Source organism: Parasteatoda tepidariorum, chromosome 10, assembly GCF_982258835.1.
Source record: "Parasteatoda tepidariorum strain Cologne lab strain chromosome 10, Ptep-v5.0, whole genome shotgun sequence".
In the NCBI taxonomy this organism is placed as follows: domain Eukaryota; kingdom Metazoa; phylum Arthropoda; class Arachnida; order Araneae; family Theridiidae; genus Parasteatoda; species Parasteatoda tepidariorum.
Genome location: NC_141764.1, coordinates 29323289 through 29349580, shown reverse-complemented (window position 1 = coordinate 29349580; position 26292 = coordinate 29323289). Strand labels below are relative to the sequence as shown.

Below are 26292 nucleotides of genomic sequence, written 5' to 3'. Positions count from 1 at the left end.
ATATCGTGTATACTTATCACAAGCAATAAACACTTGAAATAATGAATAACGCATGGAACGTCAGCCACCCAAAGTGACTTTTATAAGAAAGTATAACCATTTCCTTATACGGAGACAGCTGCAAACTTTCGTGAGTTTTTTAGTATTTTATTGATATAAAAGCTTGTATAAATGTCTGAAACAAAGTAGACATTTGCTTTTAATACGATCTGAGCAATAAAAGGAATTCTATCAACTGTAAGTGTTGCATTGTGAAAGCCATGCTTTTTGGATATGGCTTTCTTGGAATTTTGACTTGTTGTCATATATATTTACGCAGCATTTCACGAGATGGTTTTGTAAGATGGAAAGAATTTCAAGAAAAGCTATATACGTGGATATAAGAGGCAGAAAATGTTGTAAAGCAATATCATTCCCCGTGTTTATTTCACATACGAAAAAAGAATATCTATAAGTACTAGATAAAAAAAAACTGTTGAGTAAGGATTAATCTGATATATTTTATTTAAGTGCATCTCATACTTATGGCTGGATTTTTAATAGTGGTAAAGTAAAGATTTTGTAATATTTTTTTTCTTTTCACTTGTTAAATCGAAATCTCTTATACTTTCAATTTAAGAATTTAGGAATTAAATGGAAGTAAGTCTGAGGAAATAATTTTACTAGATGTATGCACTGCAAAAAAATTTACAAGACTAATATTCAATTACAAGAAGAACACCACATCCAGATCTGTGCTATGTTTGAAATAGCAATTTGCTGTCACAACCAGTGTCTTTCAGTGTATTTTAATTACTGTGAAACTGAAAGCCATTTGTTTTCATATATTAACAATTTGAAGCATATCTAAAAAGGGATGAAATCTGGGAACTAAGCAGTTACGAAAGTAAATAAAATTTTATTGGAAATAGGATGAGGCGATTTTGTTTTTACCAGTATTATCTATATTTTTATCAATTTCATAAGGTTTGATGTTTATAGCAGATTTAGAGAACATTACAAGTGTATGGAATGAAAGTTCTAAATGACTTAATTCCATATTAACCATATTAAGAAAACTGTCTTTGTTATGAGCTAACTGCTCGTATATTTCAGCCCGTAAGAGATGTCTCAAAGTTTCTGTGATAGTTTCATCGTCTCTAGGAGCTTTCCCTAACACAGGATGCGTTAAGATGTTCCGAAACATCTTTTTAAACTCCATTAATATTTATATTTTAACAACACAAATTGTATAGCTGATATTTACAGAATGAAAAGAGTTTTTCCAGTTGGGAATCACTTAGAGTTAAATTCGTCGTAAACGTATTCCCATTTCGACAAGTACCAATTTTTTTGAGAAAGGTGATTTCGCCAATGTCAGTTATAACTACATTTTGCTACGTATCCTATGATTTTTTCATAATAAACATCCACTGTTTGATAATATATGGTAAGTGAAGGAAATATTCGTAGAGAGGGTGACCTCTCTTTTGTCAGTCGATTTTTTTCTCTGAGTAATGAACTGTAACCAAATGTATAAAGTGGTAAGGTATTAGAGTAATTCCTTCCTTTGATGGATAGTACATTTCTCCATATTTCTCGTATCGTCTCATGTTTATCTAAATTCTATTGTTGCAAAAGTAATAAGTAAGTGTATTGGAAGTGAAAACATCCTCTCCTCGATTAAGCATTGCGGATGGAAAGCTACTTGCGAAAAAATGAGCATTGGTAACATTAAAATAAAATGAAACTTATTGGGCTACGAAATATTAAAGATGAAACCAAATCCATCAAAATAAACAGAAGAATACTTATTTCACCAGCTTTTCGAATAATACCACACATTTCGTAACAAAAAGACCACCAGGAAAAAAAAGCTGCTTTGAATGATTTTAGCAAAAGCTTCAACGTTTATAAAATAGATGACAACCCAGAATGCATTGCAAGGTAAACTTATTCCTAATTGGTTCGAAATACATGATCATAGACCATCTAGCGGTATACTCAGAAACTAGAAACTAGAAAAATAAAGCCCTTCTAGTGATAAGAAAATCTTTTCAACGTACGCAGTATTTAACTTGATTATTGACCTTGAATGAACAACCGTAGGCATATAAGTAGGGGAAAATTGAGCGTTCAACCCCACTTTTTTTACTATGGGATGAGCGTTCAACCCCACTTTGGGTCGATGTCCTCTTTTACTCTAGTTCTATGGGATGAGCGTTCAACCCCACTTCGGATCGATGACCTCTTTTACTATAGTTCTATGGGATGAGAGCTACACCCCACTTCGGATCGATGACCTCTTGTCTACGAGATCCCCTCTTTAGATAAAGTTTCATCAAAAGGAAGATTTTTATTATCTCTTCTTTGGAAAGTGGAAGAATTATTTTTATTTTCGGGACATAGAAATTTTTCGCAAACTAGTATATTTTATTATGCTTTCAATATTTAAATTAATTTGTGAATTATTATTTTCTCAATTAAGCATTATAATTTCAATGATTTAATTTTAAAAATGAGCCTTCAAAGATTACATTTTTATTAATTTTATACTATATAACTAAAAATTCTAAACTAATTAAATAGTTTCATGATCAGAATGTTTATATTTAATTAGTTTTCTTCAGTGAGTTCGCTAATGTGAAGAGGAACGTTTTTTTTCCCCAAGGACTTAGAAATTTTTCGCAAGCCAGTATATTTTTCCTATGTTTTTATTATTCAAATTAATGTGGGAATTATTATTTTCTCATTAAAGCATTATAAAAACATTAATTTAATTTCTAAATGAACCATTCCTTAGAGATTAAATTTTTACCAATTTTAAATGATATGTCTAATAATTCTAAACTGATGAAATAGTTTATTAGTCAGAATGCTTGTATTTAATTAGTCGAGATATAGTAAATATGTAATAATCATTCTAAGAGTTCTAAGTATATGTAATAATCATTCTAAGAGAATATGTAATAATCATTCTATATATAATCAGTTGAAGAAAATGGTTTAAGAGTTCGAAAAAACTTGATGAATTTGTCTACTCATTATCAGTTATAAAGTGTAATTATTATTCATTAATATTTTAATGAAAACTAATTAAGTCACTAAAACTCGTAATTCATATTTTAATGAAAATCCGTTAAAACTCGTTTGATTAAGGCAGTTCTTGGAAATGTCGATGAAATACTAGCGTCTTTATCATTAACCTAAGAAAATTAAGTAAACTCATATCGTCACTCTGAAACTGAAGTTTTCGATAACTATGTCTTGTTTTTAATCATCTGCGTTCCAAAACACTTCAGATTGGTTGTTAATTTGAAGTTAGAAAAATATTCAAAATGTTTGTACTTTGAAAATTTCCAATGTTATTGGTACTTGGAAAATTTCTGAAGTTCTTCGTACTTTGCATAACTTTCAAATTGTTTTGAGTTAGAAAAATTTAAAATTTTTTTGTACTTAGAAATACCCTGAAGCTGTGTGAACATATAAAATTATTTTAGTTGATTAATACGGTACCCTGGTAGTTATAAATTTTCATTAAGCTTGATGGGAATTTGAAAAACTTTAAATTCGGATGTATTGTTGGTAGAAAATTTCCGAAGTTGGTTGTGCTTTGAATTATTTTTAAATTGTTTTAACTCCAAAATATTTTCGAAATTTTTGTCCTTAGAAATATTTTGTAGTTTTGTAAACATGTAAATTTTTGAAGCTGGAAAAAATGCATTTAAAAAGTAGCAAAAGTTTACATTTTAAGTAATTTTCAACTTGCTCCGGCTTAGAAAAATTTTACAATTATATGTAATTGAAAAAATTCTGAAGCTCTTTGAACATAGAAAAGTATTTTAGTAGAAAAGAAACGCGTTTATTTAAAATCACAGAAGTTTAGTCACGGAAAAAATTCGAAACTGTTTCGGATTTTGTAAAATCTTCTAATAATCTGCAGTTTTCTTCAGTGAGTTGATCGCTAATGTGATGAGGAACGTTTTTTTTTCCTCAGGAAATTTTTCGCAAGCTAGTATACTTTTCCTATGTTTTTATTATTTAAATTAATGTGTGAATTATTATTTTCTCATTAAAGCATTATAAAAACATTAATTTAATTTCTAAATGAACCATTCCTTAGAGATTAAATTTTTACCAATTTTAAATGATATGTCTAATAATTCTAAACTGATGAAATAGTTTATTAGTCAGAATGTTTGTATTTAATTAGCTGAGATAGTATATATGTAATAATCATTCTAAGAGATAACTATACATATTCAGTTGAATAAAATGGTTTATGTTTTCATTACTTAAATTAATGTTCGAATTATTATTTTCCCATTGAAGCATTATAATAACATTAGTTTAATTTCTAACTGAACCCTTCTTTAGAGATTACATTTTTACCAATTTTAAATGATATGTCTAATAATTCTAAACTGATGAAATAGTTTATTAGTCAGAATGTTTGTATTTAATTAGCTGAGATAGTATATATGTAATAATCATTCTAAGAGATAACTATACATATTCAGTTGAATAAAATGGTTTATGTTTTCATTACTTAAATTAATGTTCGAATTATTATTTTCCCATTGAAGCATTATAATAACATTAGTTTAATTTCTAACTGAACCCTTCTTTAGAGATTACATTTTTACCAATTTAAAATGATATGCCTACTAATTCTAAACTGATGAAATAGTTTATTAGTCAGAATGTTTGTATTTAATTAGTCGAGATATAGTAAATATGTAATAATCATTCTAAGAGATAACTATATATAATCAGTTGAAGAAAATGGTTTATGAGTTCGAAAGAACTTGATGAATTTGTCTACTCATTATCAGTTATATAGTGTAATTATTATTCATTAATATTTTAATGAAAACTCGTTAATTAAGTCACTAAAACTCGTAATTCATATTTTAATGAAAATCGGATAAGAGTTTGGTGTTAAAAAATGTTAGATTTGATTCGACTTTTCAAATAATTTGCACTTTTAAAAAATTCCGAAGTTGTTGGAACTAGAAAATTATTTTAGTTGGAAAAAACAAGTATACAAGAAGTAACAGAATATATTTTTTTTCCAAATTGTTTTGACTTTGAAGTTTTTTAAAATTATTTATACTTTGAAATTATTTTGAATCGGATCGTGTTAGAAATATTCTGGAGTTACATGTACATAAAATTGTTTTTAGTTTGCAAAAATGGCTATATATCTAGCAGCAGGTGTTTGGTCGTGGAAAAGTTTTTGTAATTTGGAAAATTTTCAATTTCTTGGTTTTAAAAAAATTCTGAAGTTGTTGGTATTTCTAAATTTCTGAAGTTTTTTAAGAACAGGTATATTAAGAATCGCAGATGTTGTAAGTAATACTGTCGTACTGTTTGTAAAAACTCTTTGTACTTTGAAGAATTCTGATGTTGTTGGAACTTAGAAAATTTCTCAAGTTGTTTGCTCCTTAAAAAATTTTAAAATTGTCTTGACTTTGAAAAATTTTAAAATTGTTCGTACTTTGAAAAATTTTTACATTTTTCGTACTTCGAAAAGTTTCGATGGGAAATTCTGATTTCTTGAAAATTCTGAATTCTTCTTGTTTTGTACTTAGAATTGTTTTTGAATTCTTTGAACATAGAAAACTATTTTAGTTGGGAAAAATGGGTCTATAAGAAGTTGCAGTATATTTAAAATTGTTTAGACTTCGAAAAATTTTCAAATTATTTATACTCTGAAAAATTCTTACTCTGCAGGTTTTAGAAATATTCTGAAATTGTTTGAACCTAGAAACCTTTTTTTAGTTTTTTTTTTAAAAAAAAACCCAGATAAATAAAGAGTCGCAAAAGTTTGAAGTCTGAAAAATTTTCAACTTGCTTAGATTTTGAAAAAATATTCAAATAGTTTATACTAAGGAAGATTTCTAAAGATGAGTGAAGTCTATAAAACGTTTCAAATTTTTGTACTTAAAAATATTCGTAAGTTGTTTAAATGTAGAGTTTTCTTTTCCTTTAAGTTGGAAAAAAAACGGATTTATAAGGAGTAGCAGGTGTTTGGACGAGGAAAAATTTTTGAACTGTTTCGACTTTTAAAAGTTGTCAAATATTTCGTGCTTTGATAAATTCTGAAACTTTTGATTTTAGAAAAACTCTGAAGATGTTTAGAATCAGGAAAATTCTGAAGTTCTGAAAAAACGGATAAATAAGGAGTCGCAGAAGTTTGAAGTTAGAAAAAGTTTAAACTTTTAATACTTTGAAAATTCTGATGTTTTAGGTATTTAGAAAATTCTGAAGTTGTTTGTACTTTGAAAAACTTTTCTTTTTTTTTGTACCTAGAAATATTCTGAGGATATGTGAATTTGAAAATTTCTGAAGTTGGCAAAAAGAAAATGTATATAAGGAGTTGCAGAATTTTAAAATTAAAAACTTTTTTTAACGTGTTTCAACTTTGATAAATTTTCTAATTCTTTGTACTTTGAACAATTCTTAATCTGTTGGTTTTAGAAAAGTTCTGATGTTGTTTGAACACAGAAAATTTTCTGAATGTGAAAAAAACTGCTGTATAACGTATAGCAGAAGTTTGTTCTTTGAAAAATTTTCTAATGTTTTGTAATGAGAAAAACTCGGATATGTTCATTACTTAGAAAAATTCAGAAAATGTTTTACCTTTGATTAATTTTCAAATTCTTTTGGCTTTGAAAAATTTTCAAGTCGCTTGTATTTTGTTTAAACATAGAAATTTATCTATGTCGGAAAAAGCAGCTTTATTACGCCTAGCAGAAGTTTGGTCTCGGAAAAGTTTCAATATGTTTCAGCTTAGAACATTTTTCAAATTACTTGCACTTGTTGGTTCTAAAGTTGTTGGTACTTGAAAATTTTTTTAAATTGTTTTAAGTTAAAACATTTAAAAAATTTCGCTACCTAAAATTATAATGAAGTTGTTTGCACTTTGAATAATTTTAAATTGCCTTGACTTCGAAAAACTTTAAAATATTTTTTCTCCGAAATATTCCAAAATTGTTTGAATATAACACAATTTTTGAAGTTGGAAAAAATGGGTATATAGCGAGTCAAGATGTTCGGTCTAGGAAAATTTTTCAAATTGCTTCGATTTTTGAAAATTTTTTTGAATTGTACGTACTTTGAGAAATTATGAAACTCATGGTATTTTGAAAAATTCTAAAGTTATTTGTACCTAGAAATTTTTTTAATTTGTTTTGATTTAATTTTTTGGTGATACTTTTAATGTTTTTGGTACTTTTAAAAATTCTGAAGCAGTTTGTACTTTGAATAATTTTAAAGAGCTTTAAGATTTACAGAACTTTCAGACTGTCAGTACTTAGAATTATATCTTAAGTTGTGTGAACTTAGAAAAATATTTCGAACTATTTGGACTTTAAAATATTATGATATTCTTTGAACGTAGAAAACCTTTTAAGTTGGAAAAAATGGCTATATGCTGAGAGTAATCAGTAATACCTAACGAGTGGGGTTGAACTCTGATCCCTGCTAGGGAAGCGGATTGTAGCTCTTGAGTCATTTTCAAACTGTTTTGACTTTAAAAACGCTTTCGAACCATTTGTATTTAGAAATATTTTGCAAATGTTGATACACAGAAATTTATTGAAGTCGGAAAAAACAGTTATATAACGAGTAGCAGAAGTTTGGTCTTGAAATGACACTGAATAATTTTCAAATTAGCATATAAGAAGTCGCAGAAATATTTTCAAATTATTTTGTCATCAAAAAAATTTTCAAAGTGTTAGTACTTGAAAAAAAAAATTTCTGATGTTATTGGAACTTTGAAAATTTCTAAAGTTGTTTGTACTTTGAATAATTACAAATTATTTAGACTTTCGTAAACTTTCAAAACTTTTGTTCTTAGAAATAATCTGAAATCGTTTGACCTTACACAATTTTTGAAGTTGGAAAAATTAGCAGATAACGACTCATACTTGCTTAGGTCTAGGAAAATGTTTCAAATTGTTTCGATTTTAGAACAATTTTCGTAACTTATGTACTTTGAAAAAGTATGAAGCTGATGGTAGTTTGAAACATTCTGAAACTTTTTTTAATCAAAACAATGGAAACAGCATTAAAAATGGAAACAGCTTCAGAATGTTTCAAACTACCATCAGCTTCATACTTTTTCAAAGTACATAAGTTACGAAAATTGTTCTAAAATCGAAACAATTTGAAACATTTTCCTAGACCTAAGCAAGTATGAGTCGTTATCTGCTAATTTTTCCAACTTCAAAAATTGTGTAAGGTCAAACGATTTCAGATTATTTCTAAGAACAAAAGTTTTGAAAGTTTACGAAAGTCTAAATAATTTGTAATTATTCAAAGTACAAACAACTTTAGAAATTTTCAAAGTTCCAATAACATCAGAAATTTTTTTTTTCAAGTACTAACACTTTGAAAATTTTTTTGATGACAAAATAATTTGAAAATATTTCTGCGACTTCTTATATGCTAATTTGAAAATTATTCAGTGTCATTTCAAGACCAAACTTCTGCTACTCGTTATATAACTGTTTTTTCCGACTTCAATAAATTTCTGTGTATCAACATTTGCAAAATATTTCTAAATACAAATGGTTCGAAAGCGTTTTTAAAGTCAAAACAGTTTGAAAATGACTCAAGAGCTACAATCCGCTTCCCTAGCAGGGATCAGAGTTCAACCCCACTCGTTAGGTATTACTGATTACTCTCAGCATATAGCCATTTTTTCCAACTTAAAAGGTTTTCTACGTTCAAAGAATATCATAATATTTTAAAGTCCAAATAGTTCGAAATATTTTTCTAAGTTCACACAACTTAAGATATAATTCTAAGTACTGACAGTCTGAAAGTTCTGTAAATCTTAAAGCTCTTTAAAATTATTCAAAGTACAAACTGCTTCAGAATTTTTAAAAGTACCAAAAACATTAAAAGTATCACCAAAAAATTAAATCAAAACAAATTAAAAAAATTTCTAGGTACAAATAACTTTAGAATTTTTCAAAATACCATGAGTTTCATAATTTCTCAAAGTACGTACAATTCAAAAAAATTTTCAAAAATCGAAGCAATTTGAAAAATTTTCCTAGACCGAACATCTTGACTCGCTATATACCCATTTTTTCCAACTTCAAAAATTGTGTTATATTCAAACAATTTTGGAATATTTCGGAGAAAAAATATTTTAAAGTTTTTCGAAGTCAAGGCAATTTAAAATTATTCAAAGTGCAAACAACTTCATTATAATTTTAGGTAGCGAAATTTTTTAAATGTTTTAACTTAAAACAATTTAAAAAAATTTTCAAGTACCAACAACTTTAGAACCAACAAGTGCAAGTAATTTGAAAAATGTTCTAAGCTGAAACATATTGAAACTTTTCCGAGACCAAACTTCTGCTAGGCGTAATAAAGCTGCTTTTTCCGACATAGATAAATTTCTATGTTTAAACAAAATACAAGCGACTTGAAAATTTTTCAAAGCCAAAAGAATTTGAAAATTATTCAAAGGTAAAACATTTTCTGAATTTTTCTAAGTAATGAACATATCCGAGTTTTTCTCATTACAAAACATTAGAAAATTTTTCAAAGAACAAACTTCTGCTATACGTTATACAGCAGTTTTTTTCACATTCAGAAAATTTTCTGTGTTCAAACAACATCAGAACTTTTCTAAAACCAACAGATTAAGAATTGTTCAAAGTACAAAGAATTAGAAAATTTATCAAAGTTGAAACACGTTAAAAAAAGTTTTTAATTTTAAAATTCTGCAACTCCTTATATACATTTTCTTTTTGCCAACTTCAGAAATTTTCAAATTCACATATCCTCAGAATATTTCTAGGTACAAAAAAAAAGAAAAGTTTTTCAAAGTACAAACAACTTCAGAATTTTCTAAATACCTAAAACATCAGAATTTTCAAAGTATTAAAAGTTTAAACTTTTTCTAACTTCAAACTTCTGCGACTCCTTATTTATCCGTTTTTTCAGAACTTCAGAATTTTCCTGATTCTAAACATCTTCAGAGTTTTTCTAAAATCAAAAGTTTCAGAATTTATCAAAGCACGAAATATTTGACAACTTTTAAAAGTCGAAACAGTTCAAAAATTTTTCCTCGTCCAAACACCTGCTACTCCTTATAAATCCGTTTTTTTTCCAACTTAAAGGAAAAGAAAACTCTACATTTAAACAACTTACGAATATTTTTAAGTACAAAAATTTGAAACGTTTTATAGACTTCACTCATCTTTAGAAATCTTCCTTAGTATAAACTATTTGAATATTTTTTCAAAATCTAAGCAAGTTGAAAATTTTTCAGACTTCAAACTTTTGCGACTCTTTATTTATCTGGGTTTTTTTTTAAAAAAAAAACTAAAAAAAGGTTTCTAGGTTCAAACAATTTCAGAATATTTCTAAAACCTGCAGAGTAAGAATTTTTCAGAGTATAAATAATTTGAAAATTTTTCGAAGTCTAAACAATTTTAAATATACTGCAACTTCTTATAGACCCATTTTTCCCAACTAAAATAGTTTTCTATGTTCAAAGAATTCAAAAACAATTCTAAGTACAAAACAAGAAGAATTCAGAATTTTCAAGAAATCAGAATTTCCCATCGAAACTTTTCGAAGTACGAAAAATGTAAAAATTTTTCAAAGTACGAACAATTTTAAAATTTTTCAAAGTCAAGACAATTTTAAAATTTTTTAAGGAGCAAACAACTTGAGAAATTTTCTAAGTTCCAACAACATCAGAATTCTTCAAAGTACAAAGAGTTTTTACAAACAGTACGACAGTATTACTTACAACATCTGCGATTCTTAATATACCTGTTCTTAAAAAACTTCAGAAATTTAGAAATACCAACAACTTCAGAATTTTTTTAAAACCAAGAAATTGAAAATTTTCCAAATTACAAAAACTTTTCCACGACCAAACACCTGCTGCTAGATATATAGCCATTTTTGCAAACTAAAAACAATTTTATGTACATGTAACTCCAGAATATTTCTAACACGATCCGATTCAAAATAATTTCAAAGTATAAATAATTTTAAAAAACTTCAAAGTCAAAACAATTTGGAAAAAAAATATATTCTGTTACTTCTTGTATACTTGTTTTTTCCAACTAAAATAATTTTCTAGTTCCAACAACTTCGGAATTTTTTAAAAGTGCAAATTATTTGAAAAGTCGAATCAAATCTAACATTTTTTAACACCAAACTCTTATCCGATTTTCATTAAAATATGAATTACGAGTTTTAGTGACTTAATTAACGAGTTTTCATTAAAATATTAATGAATAATAATTACACTATATAACTGATAATGAGTAGACAAATTCATCAAGTTCTTTCGAACTCATAAACCATTTTCTTCAACTGATTATATATAGTTATCTCTTAGAATGATTATTACATATTTACTATATCTCGACTAATTAAATACAAACATTCTGACTAATAAACTATTTCATCAGTTTAGAATTAGTAGGCATATCATTTTAAATTGGTAAAAATGTAATCTCTAAAGAAGGGTTCAGTTAGAAATTAAACTAATGTTATTATAATGCTTCAATGGGAAAATAATAATTCGAACATTAATTTAAGTAATGAAAACATAAACCATTTTATTCAACTGAATATGTATAGTTATCTCTTAGAATGATTATTACATATATACTATCTCAGCTAATTAAATACAAACATTCTGACTAATAAACTATTTCATCAGTTTAGAATTATTAGACATATCATTTAAAATTGGTAAAAATGTAATCTCTAAAGAAGGGTTCAGTTAGAAATTAAACTAATGTTATTATAATGCTTCAATGGGAAAATAATAATTCGAACATTAATTTAAGTAATGAAAACATAAACCATTTTATTCAACTGAATATGTATAGTTATCTCTTAGAATGATTATTACATATATACTATCTCAGCTAATTAAATACAAACATTCTGACTAATAAACTATTTCATCAGTTTAGAATTATTAGACATATCATTTAAAATTGGTAAAAATTTAATCTCTAAGGAATGGTTCATTTAGAAATTAAATTAATGTTTTTATAATGCTTTAATGAGAAAATAATAATTCACACATTAATTTAAATAATAAAAACATAGGAAAAGTATACTAGCTTGCGAAAAATTTCCTGAGGAAAAAAAAACGTTCCTCATCACATTAGCGATCAACTCACTGAAGAAAACTGCAGATTATTAGAAGATTTTACAAAATCCGAAACAGTTTCGAATTTTTTCCGTGACTAAACTTCTGTGATTTTAAATAAACGCGTTTCTTTTCTACTAAAATACTTTTCTATGTTCAAAGAGCTTCAGAATTTTTTCAATTACATATAATTGTAAAATTTTTCTAAGCCGGAGCAAGTTGAAAATTACTTAAAATGTAAACTTTTGCTACTTTTTAAATGCATTTTTTCCAGCTTCAAAAATTTACATGTTTACAAAACTACAAAATATTTCTAAGGACAAAAATTTCGAAAATATTTTGGAGTTAAAACAATTTAAAAATAATTCAAAGCACAACCAACTTCGGAAATTTTCTACCAACAATACATCCGAATTTAAAGTTTTTCAAATTCCCATCAAGCTTAATGAAAATTTATAACTACCAGGGTACCGTATTAATCAACTAAAATAATTTTATATGTTCACACAGCTTCAGGGTATTTCTAAGTACAAAAAAATTTTAAATTTTTCTAACTCAAAACAATTTGAAAGTTATGCAAAGTATGAAGAACTTCAGAAATTTTCCAAGTACCAATAACATTGGAAATTTTCAAAGTACAAACATTTTGAATATTTTTCTAACTTCAAATTAACAACCAATCTGAAGTGTTTTGGAACGCAGATGATTAAAAACAAGACATAGTTATCGAAAACTTCAGTTTCAGAGTGACGATATGAGTTTACTTAATTTTCTTAGGTTAATGATAAAGACGCTAGTATTTCATCGACATTTCCAAGAACTGCCTTAATCAAACGAGTTTTAACGGATTTTCATTAAAATATGAATTACGAGTTTTAGTGACTTAATTAGTTTTCATTAAAATATTAATGAATAATAATTACACTTTATAACTGATAATGAGTAGACAAATTCATCAAGTTTTTTCGAACTCTTAAACCATTTTCTTCAACTGATTATATATAGAATGATTATTACATATTCTCTTAGAATGATTATTACATATACTTAGAACTCTTAGAATGATTATTACATATTTACTATATCTCGACTAATTAAATACAAGCATTCTGACTAATAAACTATTTCATCAGTTTAGAATTATTAGACATATCATTTAAAATTGGTAAAAATTTAATCTCTAAGGAATGGTTCATTTAGAAATTAAATTAATGTTTTTATAATGCTTTAATGAGAAAATAATAATTCCCACATTAATTTGAATAATAAAAACATAGGAAAAATATACTGGCTTGCGAAAAATTTCTAAGTCCTTGGGGAAAAAAAACGTTCCTCTTCACATTAGCGAACTCACTGAAGAAAACTAATTAAATATAAACATTCTGATCATGAAACTATTTAATTAGTTTAGAATTTTTAGTTATATAGTATAAAATTAATAAAAATGTAATCTTTGAAGGCTCATTTTTAAAATTAAATCATTGAAATTATAATGCTTAATTGAGAAAATAATAATTCACAAATTAATTTAAATATTGAAAGCATAATAAAATATACTAGTTTGCGAAAAATTTCTATGTCCCGAAAATAAAAATAATTCTTCCACTTTCCAAAGAAGAGATAATAAAAATCTTCCTTTTGATGAAACTTTATCTAAAGAGGGGATCTCGTAGACAAGAGGTCATCGATCCGAAGTGGGGTGTAGCTCTCATCCCATAGAACTATAGTAAAAGAGGTCATCGATCCGAAGTGGGGTTGAACGCTCATCCCATAGAACTAGAGTAAAAGAGGACATCGACCCAAAGTGGGGTTGAACGCTCATCCCATAGTAAAAAAAGTGGGGTTGAACGCTCAATTTTCCCCTACTCATATAATTAATCAGTAAAGTTGATAGTAAGCAAAAGGTAACAAGATTTATCGTTGTAAGCTGTTCGCCTGAGAATGCGTTAGCAAAAAAATTTCATGCTTTCTTTTTCCTGCTCTGATATGTGAAGTTAATAAGTTCTTTAAATTCTAAAATGATGGAATTATATTTCAAATAAAAAAAGCGATAATTAATTATTGGATTAAAAAATCAAATTTGTCATTTTAAAAAATAATTAGTTAAGAAAATCTCCCCTAAGAAATTAATGAAATTGAAAAATAACCCTTCAGGTATATTAGAGCTGTCACATGTTATGAGTCATCTCCACTTCCGTTTAGTAATATATCACCGAGGATCCCTCTAAGCTCTGGAAGTGCATTCTTAAATCACAACTACTACTGATGATCGTTATGATTTTCAAAATTTTTTTAATATTCTGCCGAAGTTCAAGGACGTATTTTGTATGTGGAACGCCCTCAATAGCAGAAATTGCTAACACATTAATTTCTTTCAGCATCTATGTGTTTTCTTATCTCATTCTGTTTTGCAATACCAAAAAAATGTTTTTGAATATTGAAGCTATAGTAGCTCTTCACTATAGTTGCACTATTCAGCTTTATCCACGTAGCACGAAGAATACCACTTCTTCATTTGCATCTTGCATTTTGTTTACAACTTCTTACGTGATTTTTATTAGTTCTTAAGACCTTGGAGACTATATAAAACACGCGAAATATATTTAGTTTTTTAACTTTTAAAAACGTTAGATTTACTATTTCTTAATGTTAGAAATAAGAGCATTTTCTGGTCTTAACTTTGGTAAGTCCATTAATTTATCCACATACATAAATTACTGATAACTTTTATACCAATTTCAATATTGTTGACAAATTAAGTTAATTTAGAAACTGCATGCCTTAACAGTTTTATATGGATCGAAGGATTATGTAGATATTATAATGTCTATAAGATGATGTAGAAAATTCTTGGTATAATTGTAAGCAATTAATTTAGTATTATTAAAATTGTATTATTAAAATTGTATTATTAATTACAGATGTCAATAATAATGTCTTGTAGTGTAACATTAGGATGAGTTTTAATGGCCAAATTGACAAAAGTAATTAATATTTTAAATTAATTAGTAAATATCTTGTAAATTCTTGCAATTTATAGTTTAATAAATAATATGTAACTTACATAAAATATTATGTAAGTTTTTAATTTTTTATCGCAAGCTGTTGAAAATTCTTACCTTAGATATAAACGATTAATTTAGTATTAGCAAAATGACATTATTATTCACAATTGTCATTAATAATGTCTAATGCAACGTAATAATTACTTTATTATACATAAAAACAGTTATTATTTTCAATTAATTAGTAAATATTTAATAAATTCTTGTAATTGAAAATTTAATAAATAATATGTAATTTACACCGAAATATTATTAAGTTATTACATGATACTGTTGACAATTCTTAGTTTAGATTTAAGCAATGCAATTTATGGAACAGAAGAGTCTTAATGCTATTTGAATTAATAAAAGCACCCATTATCTTTAGTTAATTAGTTAATATTTATTTAATTCTCTTAATTACTAGTTTAGTAAATAATAAGTATTTCACCCCAATATGTTTTGCACTTTAAAATATAAATAATTTATGTCGTCCCAATTTAATAACCTATGTATTATTTATCGACAGAAAAGCAGAAATAAAGATTATTTCTATAAACGCTCAGAACAATACCAACTAATTATAGCGGTATTAAAGATAACGTGTTAATGAAATTCTCCGAAAATAAACCGAACTAATCTTTTGGGAAAATAATTAAATATGAAACTTTGAAAGTTTCGGTGCAAACAAAAATTAATGGATTAAGGGATTAAATATTTGATGGGAAAATTAATTGAAAGCTGTTTCAATCTAAATAATTAAATTTAGTATTTATACAGAATGAAGAGAAAACTGCAGAATGAATTATTTCCAGATCCATTATTATCAAAAAATATGCAATTTTTATGTTGATTAAATTCTTAATGCATATAGTTTGAAGTGAGATTTATCTTTAATTAATAAATAAACTTATTAAATGGAAATTTGAGTTCTTTACTTTTAAGATTTAGTATACTTTGTAAACGAATTTGCACTAAATATAGATTCTAAATAAATATATCTGATTTTTTATCTTCGTGCTTGCATCGAAGAAGAGAAAGAATTTTTCTTACTGCTATAAACTCCCTTTTAAATTAAATACGTTGGATAAAATTTCTCTTCAGGCAAATATTTCCAAGTTTGATAATAAATTTATGTTCTTTATGCTTTATATATAAAATGCAAAAAATCATGAATAAAAAATTTTAAAAAATGGATAATTTGCTTCAATAACCTTCTTTTTTTCATAAATGTAATAACGCCAATTTCTGCTCACTTTTGCTCGTCTTTTCTCTTCTTTGTCTTGTTTTACACCCAAGTTTAATGCCCACTTAATATAGTTTATTTTAATATTGAAAGAACTTCCGCATAAACTCGCGTTGTATAGTGTAAACTCCCGTTCAAAGGAAGGTAAAAATATTTTTGTTTAAGTTAAGTTTTTAGATAAAATAGAAACACAAATATATTAAATTTAAATAGCTCCTTAACTAATTCATTTTTTAAAATACATTTTTATCGTTAGCCTTAAAAGTACGTGGTTGCTAAGAAAATTTTTTTGTTATTAGTCTTCCATTTACATCGGATGAAGTTAATCGGTATAAACTATTTAATTACTCCAAACTAATTTGAAAGCAAAACTATTTACTAATTTTCACATGGTTTGTTTCAATAGCAGAAATTGCTGTAAAAAGTTCTTATGCGTCTGATACAATTTTTGCTAAATTCAATTACTTGGTAAAATGAAAAAACCGTATGTATAACATTCTGATATCAGATGTTTTTTAATACTTCTCTGAAATTCATTTACAAAATTTCATATACCATATCATTTGATAGCCTTAAATGCCAATGATTTCATTTAATAGACTCGAAGAGAGCGGTGACGGAGGCAGTAAGTGTATTTTGTTATGTAGAATAATTTTTAAAAGTATTTTTCTATAAAGTATTTTTTTAATATAGCAGTACGAAAAAAAGTTAATGTATCAATAACGTCAAACAGGCTATCTTCCTTCGAGGCACAATCAAGATGACATCTATCTCTAACTCTGACACAAAGTTTTGTTGTTATTATCCAATCCTGATGCGATATACAGACGAGATGCACAGGTGAGCCTTGAATTGGGTGACCAACGTTGGCATAATGAGCCGATATTTGAACAGAATTGTTACTTTCTCGATAGTAAAAAAAATAAGAATAAAAATTCAAAACTATTTTTTTTTTTCATATTTAAAGGGCGCGAACAAAAACTATTGTATAGAATCAGTCAAGCATATTCAGAATCTTGTCTTGATTTATCTGTTGTCAAAACATGTAGTGAATATGTGGCTCAAGTAATGTGTCTAATAAGTTAATATAAATTAAAAATAATTAAATTGAAAAATGCATAATCGAACACTAATTTGTTTGTGGTACAACTCATTTGAAGATTTTTGGAAAGAAAATAAATCACCACATGAATTAAAACTATTTTATTAAAAATAAAGGCATAATTACTTGCTAAACTTCCAATATTCATTTGGTTCAAAACAATGTAAAAGTAATAATTTATTTTGAATCTCTAATCGCAATTAGGCCCTTAAAAGTCTTAAAAGCTTTTTTCTATCTCGTTAAGCTTTATCACAGATTAAAATTTTGCTTGAGTTAATATTTAATAAAGTTAAAATAAATAGATAAATAAATAAAATACGGTTTCAAAAAATAGAACTTTTAAAAATATTTATGGAAATGAGATTGGAATATATTTGGAATGTTCACTCTTCAGTTTATGCATTAGAAGTAAAGGTAGAAATAAATAAAAAAAACATTCAAATAAAGTTATATAAACGATTGCAAAAATATTCTTTTGGTGATATTTTAGCAAAATTTTTTATTAAATTTAAAAATTTACTATAACTTAACCTGAAATTGTTTTAATTATTTTTTGAGATCAACTTTTGTGAACTTTTGAGTTATCGATAGGGGCAGAAGTAAGACAAATTGTTAAACAATAAATTAAAATTAAAAAAAAAACAATAACCGATCTTAAAATAATCGAAATGGCAGATTTTATTAAATTTTAAGTAGCTTTAACAAAACCACAATGTTATCTCGAAATGATCGCTTTTTCCTAAAGGCAGACACTGAACCTCTTGTTAGTATTAAAATAACGACATTTATCGCAATTGTAGATTTTATATATTTTTAAGTAGATTTAACAAAACCACAATGTTATCTCGAAATAATTTCTTTTTCCGAACGGCAGTCTCTGAACCTCTTGTTCTTTGCCACGGAAAATGCCGTAAATGTTGCTAATTTAACGTTACCCGGTAGGCATTTGTGAACCGAAGACTTGGAGGCGAAGTAATATTATCCACGCCACACTGCTACAGACTCGCTCATAGCGTGGGTAGCATTAACACAACAAAGAACAACTCACAAAAAGATGTATTATTGCCCTGAGCGGAATTTAAACAAGCAGGGCTTCGCAATTAACATGCTAACCACTCGGCAACCTGACCGGCTGATCATGCATGCTTGACCGGCTGAGATCAAGCATGTAGTCTTATTTAATAGTCTTGAAAACATTAGTAGCAATTTGATTAAAGTTGCTCATCTTGCATTTTTTTTACATATAAAATCAATATTTATACTTATTTACAGTGTGCAATGCTACTGCTTATGAATTGCAAATATCATTTCTCTAATAAAAAGATATGTAGCTATAGTTGATAACATAAATATGTCTGTATAACTAATAATAGAAATATATAAGTATATTATAAGTAGTATAAATATATAACAATATTATAAGTAATATATATATATATCTTTATTTTGTTCTCAATGGGGAAAAATATCTTTTTAAGGGAATGTAAATTTCTGAGTTTTCTAAAATAGCATGCAAGATGTTTTTTCCCTTCAAAAAATCTTATTTTTTTTATTTATGTTTTTTCTTTTGTTTATTTTCTCTCTCTCTCTCTGTATCTCTCTCTCTATTTTTTTTATACAAAACAACACATTTCAAATTCAAATATTAAGAAGTCGAGAGAAATAAAAACAACGTTCTTTTTCTATCAGTGAGTAGAGCTGACTTTACATATGGAATAGAACGGCTCTAGTTTTTCAAAGAATTTTTATGTAGTGGCTTTTATGTTAAAAAGTAATGTTCAAAGAACATACATATGTAACATATCAGGACTTTTAGTGCTTCTCTAAGAGTTAAGAAAAACTATTGACTAAAAGCACTCAACTATTATTTTTTTTACATAAAAATATATATTTTATGTCTTTCTAGATTTTTCATCCTACTTCTGCCATTTATCCCTTTTTTTTGCTCTTTAAAAATGAAATAATTACATCATTGGTTCAAGTCGCTCTCTTTCTATTCTACATATAATATATATATTATATATACAACACATAGTTTTAAATTTTTCTTAGATAATTCAAGCACTTAATTTTAATTAATAGAAAAATTTGCTTTTTCTGACGATAAAACTCTAAGGTTCTCTTAATGTTAGATATTCCTATTCCGAGTATGCAGCGAAAAAATGAGCATTTATAATTTATTTTGAGGTCCTAAAGAAGTATGTAAAAACTAAAAACTATAGATGCAATAATTTTTCTAAAAAGGGTAATTTAAAAGGTTTGTTGGAAGTCTAATATTTTTGAACATCACAGGATCACTTAAATTTTTCTTATTAAGCAGGATTGAAATAAAGTTTTTTTAAAAATTCATTTAAAGGGGAATTGCTTTTTTTCTTTTCAATAAACGGACCGGGTTTTTATAACTCAAAACAAGTATGGTGTTTTTGTATCAAGTATTTCGGTAATTTAAGGTTATTTAAAGTGCCATTATTGCATAAGGAGACAAATTGTTTATTATTTTTTAATTAAATAGCTTATTAATATATTTTTATTATTTTATTTCAAGTACAAAATAATCTCAGTTTTTGTTTCTGAAGCACATAAATAGTGACATTGTATTCCGAAAAGGAGAGAATTTCCTTGTATTTTAGAAATATTTTTCCTATTTTAATACAATGTAATCTAAATTACGTGTGATTCAAACAATTTATGACTCGTCGACATTTGATGTCATTGTTTTCATTCTGGTTAAATTTTAAAATTAATATTTATTTTTTTACTCTTAAAAAATATTTTAAAAATCAAAACTTTTGGCAATTGTGAAATGTTTCAATAAAAAAATAGCTGGCTAAAACTGTATATTGCCTAAAAATGCATAATTTTTTTAACTAAATGAAATTTCTGAGAATTTTCTAGAATGAAGTGACGCTCATGAAATCAAGCGCTTGGAATAGACTAGACATAATAGTTTATATTTATTGTGTTATCTAGCTCTTAACTATCTAAAAAGAATCAGCTATGATTTAACTTCGAAAAGAAGCTATACATTCTACCACGAAAACACGAAAAAAGACAAAATATTTCCTAACAGTAGAAGTATTTTTAAAATTATTATGCTTGAATTAGCATAAATAAGAATAAAAAGAAATTTTTTCAGGAAAATATGGTAAGAAAAAATATCTTTTGGTTGCATTATGTAAAACAAGTTGAAACTTTTTTTTCAGAATCTTAGTTCTTAGTTACTCAGAAATCATCATTTTTAAGAATTGCAAATTATGAATTCTAACAATCTTTCTTAAAACTGAGTCATTGCCTAATTTTACTCTGAAGATAGTTCTATAGCTATTCGTCTTTGAAAAATATATTTGCACAGTAGTGAAATGTGTTTATTTTTAATGTCTAAATAAATAAGCATTTAATAAACTGCTGTAGGGGAGAGTGCCGTGCCTCAGTGTGAATATTTACACCACTCAGTAGAGGAATTTTGAGTTTAGTAAATCTAGTTGAGACCTGTAAAAAAGACCTCTATCAGCTGTTTTAACGAGATATTCATGTTTTCTAGACATTTGATAAAGAACTTTTGATTTTTGGTTTCTGAGTAGTTTTTCAATTCATTTTCATTGGAAAATAGAATCTTAATGTACTATAATTTAAAAACTCCAGCCAGCTTTTCAGTATTCTAGCTACTCGAAAAGTCATCTAGTTCCCAGTACCTTCACCGGCCAGAATTTTTTCTCTTTTTATGGAAAAATTGTTTGTCGGCAAACTCCAATTATTTGCGGTCCTCTCTACTTTTTTCTTAACTTATTTGACATTTTAAACTACATCAATTAAAATGAATAAAATATTTCAAATATTTTTTTTCCTGATTTAATCAACAGCTTTACTGAAAGGTTTATTTGCAAGCATGATCTTAAAAAAAAAGTAGAAAGAAAAGAAAAACATTTTGTATTAATTCTTGAATTTGCAATTCTAATTTCAAAATTTTCAAAACTCTTAAGACAATGCTTAATTTATATGAATATAACAAATTTATTTATTCTACTACGGCTGTTAAAGTGATCATTTTTTTCCGCTAAAAATTTATACTTATCTTAAACTAAGTCATTTCAATCGCAATAATTAATTATAAAAATTATCAACAATGATACACATTGGTTATAACTATATGGAACTGTTAACAATGGTAATGGTTTTTTCAAATATTGCTCTATTTAACAAAAAAATCAATTGTTAAAATAGCAATATTCCAAAAAAAGCGTCATTCTTGAAAAACTGTTTGAAAAGAGGTTTAATTAAGCTCTTGAGATATTTCAAAATGCCTTTTGGTGTAAAAAAGTGGATTAGAAAGCAAATGTAAGTTAATTTATTGCATCCATAATCATTATTGGTATATTAATTTGAACTATTGCCGCATAAATACTGTTACTTTTCTAACTCTACAAGTCTTATAAGTATTAAGTAAAGATTATAGTTCACAATATTTGTTCTATATTATAATTTCTATGATTTGAATACACGCTTACCTTTACTTTGCAACTAAAACTAAAGTATAAAAATTGGTGGAATTCACTTATGTTTTTTTTTTTGTAAAATCATTCTTGAAGATTGTCTAATTAACTCTAATAAGATACTCAATGTACAATTATATTAATGAAACTTATTCTTATTTAGAGTAGTCTATTTTAAAAAATATAGCCAATGAAATGAAGACTATGAATTTTTATAAATAAATATTAGCCACCATAGAATTTATAACAATACATATATTCAGTAAAATGTTTTAAATTCAACAGTTTGCAATGAGAGACCCTTCTTAGATATCGCAATTTTGGAATAAACCAAGATATATGAAGTAAAAAAAAACAAGAACCAATCACATAACGGTAAACAATAGTTGCGGTTAGTCGAATATGACTTATTAAAAGCAAAGTATACTATGGTAACCAGAAACGGATTTTCAGCAAAACTTAACGTAAAATTATCGCCAAGGCAAGGGCCTACTGAATTCTCACCATTCAGCAAAGCATTACTTGGTGTGCAAAAGGTTATTAGATTTGGTAAAAGTATCAGTCTATAATATTGAATTCAGAATTAGTATGGAAGTATATGCCATTTGATTTCTGCCATAGTATTGAATGAAATTAACTATAGTGTAAAATTTAAATAAAAATAAAATGTTTGTTGCATTTTAATTGGCATCTTTTTGATGCATTTAGCACTCGGAAAGAATGTCGGGTGCAAAAGGACGACGGCTTTAATTCCGTTCTTACTATACGAAACAATATTGTTCACATAAATTTGAAACCAATTATTTTGAGGCTCCAATTAATTCAAGGAATAATTGATGGCTTTTATTAATTCAAAACTTAAATAGCAAATCACTCTAACACCATTTATCATTATCATATTTATATGTATAGAATCACATTGAGTAGTGAATGAAATGGAGGTACGTAAAGTGCGCCAAAAAAAGAAGCTAAAACGCTTTAAACTGAAATTTAAAAATGCTACAGAAAAAGTGCTCTAAAAAGTTGAGTTGGGTAATTTTCCATACTCAGTCACTATTTTTGTGGCACTATAGGCTCACAACTTAAATGTTTTTCTTTATGATTATTTTTTTTACGTTTTGAAAGATATTTATTTAAAATAGCAAAAAGGGAAATCATATTTTGAGGTTGTAAAATGAAGGTATAAGGCCATGTTTTATTATTTTAATTTTCCTTTTAGAGTCAACGTCAAAAGATCTGGCGTGAAAAAGTATGGCTATTTGGTGGACGAAGGAGTGGTTGAGAAAAATAAGGGAAAACCTTTCAACCATAAATCGTATTTCAAAGATGTTGTTTTGGACAACTATGATGTGATTAAGCCATTTGTAGGAAGAATTGGCTCAGAATATCTAGATCTGAATTTGGCTAAGGTAATTATTTAGCTTACTTGCATGATTAGTGTTCATTTTATTTTAAATTTAATTTCGTTTCACAATTCTATTTTTATGAATACAAACAAACGGAGAAAAATATATTCTTTTGTTACTTAACTTATAAGCATGCATGTAACCAACCATATTTAGGAAAGCTGAAATCTTATATAGAATTTTCATTAGCACCATTCAAGTTGTAAATGAGAAAAAAAAACATCTTGGACATCTGTTAAAGTTTCGAATTTTAAGTGTGAAGGTGGACTTCTTCTTTCTTTCTCATGTAGCATAACTTTTTTATTATAATTATGTTATTACCTTTTTTTTAACTTTCATAACTTTTTTACTCATCTCTTAAACACTGTTTTAAATAAATTTATATTCCAATCCAGCTTTTCTTGCGAATACGAGAAAAATTGGGGCAACTATGGATATATGGTTGGTCTTTATTTTTAAACTTTTTTAAGTTGAACAATTTACTTTTATTTTCCAGAATTTGCAGAGCATTCAAAAATGCCAACAGAATATCCGGCTTTTTTCAAACCATAAATGGAAAAAAACACTTGACTCCGTATAAGATTTTTGGTGTTCAGATTTAACTCTACCCTTTAGCCCACTGGCTCTTTAGCAAATGGGCAGAATTGGGATAATCTTTCTCTCCGAGACTATTTCCCCCCCAAAAAAACATGGAATAACTGGTTTGATATGCGGAGAAGATTGCATGTTAAAATGCAACTTTTTATGCAAAGAACCTTCAGTGGGTTAAATTTTGTCTGAACATTCGATTTGGTATTAACTTGAAATAATGATAGATTTTTAGAGTTTTTAAAACCCAAACCGCATAGGTATAATTTCATAATATTCATTGAGTAAGTATTAGACTAACAAGTGATTGTTTTAAACTTAATAGACATTTTATGAAATTTTGGACTTAATATTAAGCATGGAAATTATGCAGCGTTGATTCAAATGTCTTAACTTTTACAGAAGTCTAAGAAAAATGTAACGATATTATTATTAAAATTGCTACATTTGACATGCTTACTTTTTTATTAATTTCTCATTTAAAAGTTTAGCTCAGACTTTTTTTACGGAATATAGCATAAATGTTAACTTTGTCTAAGGTGATTACCACAAAAATCGTTTGTAGTTTTTACTAGCAAACATTGTTTTTAGAAAAATAAGTTGGATTGTTTTATTTGTTTAAAATTTCCATATTATTAGAAATAAAGTTTTTAAAGCAATAAGTGCCTATTTCCATTCTATAAATCGAAGAAAAAGTAAAGGGAGAATATTGAATTTCTTAATACGAAAACTATTGATATCATTTCGAAAGGATTTTGGAGTTTCATTATATTTAGTTTTTTTTTTCAATTCAAAGATCTGCATACTGAATATAAAATTTTTCATATGATTGTAAAAAGTTTTCAATGTTTTCAGACAATACGAAACTGCGATATGCTATTGATATGTGATATGTTCTGTTTTTTAAACCTTCTTAAATATTTACTTTTGATTTAAACGATTTTTTTATAATATGATTAATATATGATTTCTGAACATATGTTCAGCTAATTTATTGTATTATTGACTTTCCATTGTTCTCTTATAGCCAGAATTTCCTGATGCATCATGTTCCGGTGATCCTAGTGACACAGGTGATTCTGAGATCAAAAATGATCTAATTGATTGTCAGGATTAAATAATCCTTTCTTTGAACTTCAATACTTTCTCTACATTTCCAAGATAAATGAGAAGAATTTGGTGTGTAATATGTGTGTGATATTAGCCCCTTGACGACTGGGCTCTATTTTTGAAAATAAAAAAAAATCCAGACATTTACGTAAATATTCAAAGATTTTGAGCAACTGATGATAAGACTACTGTGTGGTATTACCCCATGAAAAGGTGGACTTTGTTATTGAACCAAAGACTTGAGCAACATTTTCGTAACATTTCAAAGACTGTTTGACTATTGCGAGATATCAAGTCTGAAAAGAGTGGACTTTATTACTTTTGAGCCTGTAAACTCTTTTAACGATTTTGAACGATTTGTGACTTTTGTGAGATGTGAGCCCCTAGAGAGGTGGACTCTGAATTTGAACCTAAAAACTGTCCCGAGATTTAATAAAATCTCAAAAATTGTGAAAGACTATTAATTATTGCGAGAAATGTGCCTTGAAAAGGGTGAACTCTATTTTTTTGCGCAATTTTCATAAAAATATAAATAATGGGAATGACTATTAATTGTTGTGTGGTATGAGCCCCAGAAGGGTGAACTCTGTTGTTGAACTTGAAAACTCCCCGAAACATAAAAACTTAAAAATTTTGAGCAACTCATGACGTTCGTGTGATATGAGCCTCTAGAAAGATGGAATCTGAATTTGAAAACTATTGCAAAAGACTATTGTGAGAAATGTGCCTTCAAAAAAATTTGTATCTGAAAACTCAGAATATTTTTGTAAAAAGAAACTATGTGAACGACTATTAACTATTGTGTGATATGGGCCCCGAAAAGGGTAGACTCTGTTTTTGAACTTGAAATCCATAGGTTCAATAAGTTGTAACTGATTCCTAAAACAAAAATGGAAAAAAAATAAAAATAAAAAAACAAAAATAATGTTTTATTATTTATCTGCTTCATGTAATGCTTTATGTAACTTAAAATTTTCATGTGAAAAGAAATACTTTCATGATATTAGAATATTTTATACTTGAGGTAAATATAATTGTCAATTACTTAATATATAATCCTCAAATTTACATCCTTGTTATGAAAAAATTGTGAACAATTTAAGGATATAAGCCTTTAAAGGTTTCATCTATTTTAACTCAGTCCGCAAACTTATGCCTCATCGGTTACAATAATGT

At 26.8% G+C, this 26292-nt stretch overlaps 1 long non-coding RNA gene across 1 annotated transcript; it reads left to right on the top strand.

Moving 5' to 3' along the window:
* On the top strand, positions 1-25996 carry LOC139426300 (uncharacterized). The gene is made up of 3 exons (XR_011637523.2): positions 1-545; positions 23232-23421; positions 25034-25996. It is a non-coding gene; the product is annotated as an uncharacterized LOC139426300 (long non-coding RNA).
* The last annotated feature ends 296 nt before the right edge of the window (positions 25997-26292 follow it).